The sequence below is a fragment of the Glycine max genome, chromosome 16, assembly GCF_000004515.6.
Source record: "Glycine max cultivar Williams 82 chromosome 16, Glycine_max_v4.0, whole genome shotgun sequence".
Classification (NCBI taxonomy): Eukaryota; Viridiplantae; Streptophyta; class Magnoliopsida; order Fabales; family Fabaceae; genus Glycine; species Glycine max.
Window position 1 is genome coordinate 5008574 of NC_038252.2, and position 4311 is coordinate 5012884.

General features: G+C 21.5%; 1 long non-coding RNA gene across 1 annotated transcript; it reads right to left on the bottom strand.

Annotated features, from left to right (window-relative positions):
* On the bottom strand, positions 1-527 carry LOC100785179 (uncharacterized). Its single transcript, XR_418689.4, has 2 exons — positions 370-527; positions 1-189 (listed from the first exon to the last, which is right to left on the bottom strand). It is a non-coding gene; the product is annotated as an uncharacterized lncRNA (long non-coding RNA).
* Positions 528-4311: the final 3784 nt, after the last annotated feature.

Sequence of the window (4311 nt, forward strand, 5' to 3'; positions counted from 1 at the left end):
TTTAGATCAAACACCCATTTTATTATAATTTTATAAATTTACACTACGTACAAGAACAGCGAGTATATTTCCCATCATTCTTACAGATGCCAGACCCAAACCCTTCTCTCCTACAACATTGCATACAAAAATCATTATGGCCTATTATGCATTTCAGTGGACCACAGTCTTGTGCAACTGTTGCGGGTCCTGCAATGTGAAAAAAGTTTCCTTGCGTCTGTTATTTGAAATTTCAACATAAAATTGATATGAAACTATACACTATTGCTTTTGCCTTCTATTTTTAATGTATAGACCAAAAAATAACACAACAATTTGTTTTCTCATGAGAATTGATTATATTATAAATGAAATATTTCTAGCAATTACCTGAAGTGAGAACAAATGCAACAAATATAATTCCCAAAAGAAGAGCTTGATCGAAACGAGAAGCCATGTAAGAAGGATTTTATTTTCTAATTTTGGTCTTTGTTTCTCGTGAGACGAATTTGTATATCCTACTTGTTATATTTATAGACTATTGTGAATCATTATGTACGTATTACGAAAACTGTTTGTATAGGATTATTATATTATAAAATGATGCGTTTTTACATCATTGGAAACATATTATATTAAAAAAATGGTCAAAATAACGGGCAAGACTATTTTTGTCTAGTCAATGCATTCATGTTAATGAATATTAATGATAGTTATTTAACTAATGGAAAACCGATAATATCAAATTTGAGTTTAAATATGCATTTGCACTAAAATACTCAAAAGAAGAATTTATCACTCATAATAATCCTATAAGACTTGAACAGTACCTCTTCTTTAAAAGATAATTGTGGTTTGTACCAAATTTAGTATAATAATTTTGTAAAAATAGTTTATATTTTATGAAATGTTGTGTTTATACTTTATTTAGAAAAATATTACATTAAAAATGTCAAAATTAATAGTTTGACCAATCAATTCATTTAATAAATATGTATTAATGATAGTTATTTGTTTTTAAGAAAACTCATTAAAGTAAGAAAGAGACTCATTAAAAATGTAGTTTTGGCTTTACGTATATTCAATATACTTAAATATGTGAATCCTATATATATATATAATGAGACTTTAATGATAATTAATGACAGACATTTAATGAGAATTTAAGAAATTAAAGTATGAAAGAGAATCACTAAAAAAATATACATCATATATTTTATATGTTTTTTCTTTTGCTCTCAAATATAAGAAAAAAACATATTTTTTTAATCTTAAATATTAGAAAATATAAACTAATTTTATCTTATTTAATGTTACTATCTTTAAAATATTAATTATTTAATTGAGGTGCTAGATCAATGACTCTTTCTTATCATTGATATAAGTTCATATGAAGGACGAGTTAGGAAACAATATATTTGTAATTAAGATTGATGTAATAAGTTGTGGTTAACTCTTTGTTTTTAGTTAGTGTGTCATATTTTTTTCCGTTATATTTGAGACTAGAGGAAATATACACTAGTTGAAGAATCTATGCGATTAGCAAGTAAAATGTGTAATAAGTAGAATTGTATTTTATTTTAAAAGTTATATATTTATTAAAATAGCTAGTTGAGAAACTATCTAATTGAATCATAAATGTTTGATAAAATTATTTATTGAAATACTTGAAAATTCAAAATTACATAAATAGACATATTATGCAATGTTTTATACAAATTTTAATTTAATTTTCTTGATAAAAATAAATTGTGTAGTATTTATAATTTTTGTATTAAATTTATTTTAAACACTTGTAACTTTTCATTAAAAAAAATAGATAAACTTATTATATATCAGTATCATAAGATAAAAAGGTAAATATGAGAAAACCTATCATATCTAAAAAAAGAATAAAAATAATAAAAATTAACTTTAAATTAAAAATATTAAAAAGAAAGTGTAATAAATGTTCAAGGACAAAAAAAGAATACATACAAAAAAAAACTAAAAACTATAAGTTAAAATTTAAAAAAAAATCAAAAAACATTTCAAATTACTAAAAAACCTCGTTTATGAAAAAGTCAAATAAATCTTTCGGCTAATAAAAAAATTAAAAACTAATCTAAATATTTTGTCAAACACAATCATATAATTAACAAAATCAAACTTAATAAGTCATTCACAAAATTGGATTATGACCAAACCAAAATGTGTATCAATTGTAATTACCGCAATAAAAAAATTATGTATTTTTATCAATGAAAAAATAAAAACTTCTAACAATATTTAATAATTACATCTAAAAGATAAATCATATAAATAATAATTACATATAATTACCTTAATTACACACACATACAACAATCACATTAATTATTTTAGTTGCATCAATAAAATTAAACAAAAATTAATAATTACATTGAGAAATGAATTTTAAAAGTTATATATAATAATTAAATATACGTGGGTTTGATTCTAGTTGACAATGTGAAAACTTTGTTAGTAAGCAATGTGTAAGTGTCTTTATAAATGTTATTTGAGCCTTGAAATCAACTTTGGTATCGGGTGAATTCTCAAAACCCAACTCATCTAAAATTTCTTTCATAAAAAATTATAGGTAATAATGATAGGTAATTGCCTTAATTATATATATATATTATTGAATTGATAATTAATTTAATTGTTATCTTTTTAGAGAAATTTTAATTATACACTTCTTTATTTAAAGTATTTTTACTTGCTTTTATTTAAAAATATAAAAATCATATATGAGTTAGAAATAAACTCTAATTTATATATATATATATATATATATATATATATATATATATATATTAAAAATTATAAATTATATATAGAGATCATGAATATTAGTATATATTACTCCCACTTGTTTTTTATACGAGAAGCAAATAATTAATTTATCAAAATCAATAAAAATAATTAAGTTAATTAGTTTTAATTAATAATGTAATAAATTTTATTTTTATTTCAAATATACCCCTTAAGTTAATTGGTTTAAGTAGCAATTATATTTAATGAGATACCACTACGAATAAGTGTAGCTTTATTTCCTTTGATCTTAAATATAAGAAGAAAAAGACTAACTCACATTAATTAAAAAAATTATTTAATCACATTCAATTACATTAGTCTCAATTAAAAATTTCTTTCAAAGTTTTTAAATGGAATGATGTTCTCACTTTTCAATGAGATATTAAAACATTTATTCTAATTTTGTTAAGTAATAAATAATATTATCTTAAAAAACTTAATAATACATTTGTTAAAATTAAGAAAGAATATTAGTAAAATTATTTATTTATAAATGTTAATTCTCTTTTACTTTTTTGGTATGTGTGAAAAAATAAATAGGGTCATTAAATACGACAATCACTTAAATAATTTAATTCAATGAATATTTTGAAATAAAATTTACTTCCTCCGACCCCATTTACAAGTCACTGACTTATTAATAATGATTTTTAAATTTTATCCTTTGTATTATTCTCAACATTTCATTATCATTAGGAAAGTTTATTTTTCATGTAAATCCACTCTTCTTACTCAATGTGCAATTAATAAAGCCTATTAGTCCATATCTATTGATGAAGATAGTAAAGTATGAGGTGAATATTAATAATAACGTGGAAGAGAGAGAATGTGAGATGATAATTTAGGTTAAATATTTAACTAGTTATTAGTGAAATTAATTGGATGTATAATTATGTTAGTATATAATTGGAAACTTATTTTATTTCCAGACATATTTAATGATTTATTTTTTTTTATTGATTTTGATAATTCGGTTGAAACTAACCAATCTATAAGATGAGAGTGAATAAATTTATAATATTATTAACTAAATATAAGAAGAAAAAGACTAACTCACATTAATTAAAAAAATTATTTAATCACATTCAATTACATCATGTGAATATTAATCATGGCTAATATTATCTTAACTTAATAATACATTTGTTAAAATCATGTGAATATTAATCATGGCTAATATTATCTTAACTTAATAATACATTTGTTAAAATTAAGAGAGAACATTAGTAAAAGTATTTACTTATAAATGTTAATTCTCTTTTACTTTTTTGGTATGTGTGAAAAAATAAATAGGGTCATTAAATACAACCATCACTTAAATCATTTAATTCAATGAATATTTTGAAATAAAATATAAATTAATAATATTATTCGTTAAAGTTAAGAAATTTAATTATTTCTATGAGATGTAATAAAAGAAGAGAAATTAGGCGTCAGCAATCTGAAATTCAGCTTGAGAGACAACTGTGGCACATAACAAGACAGATTGGGAGAGGAAAAAGTACACGACCCGAG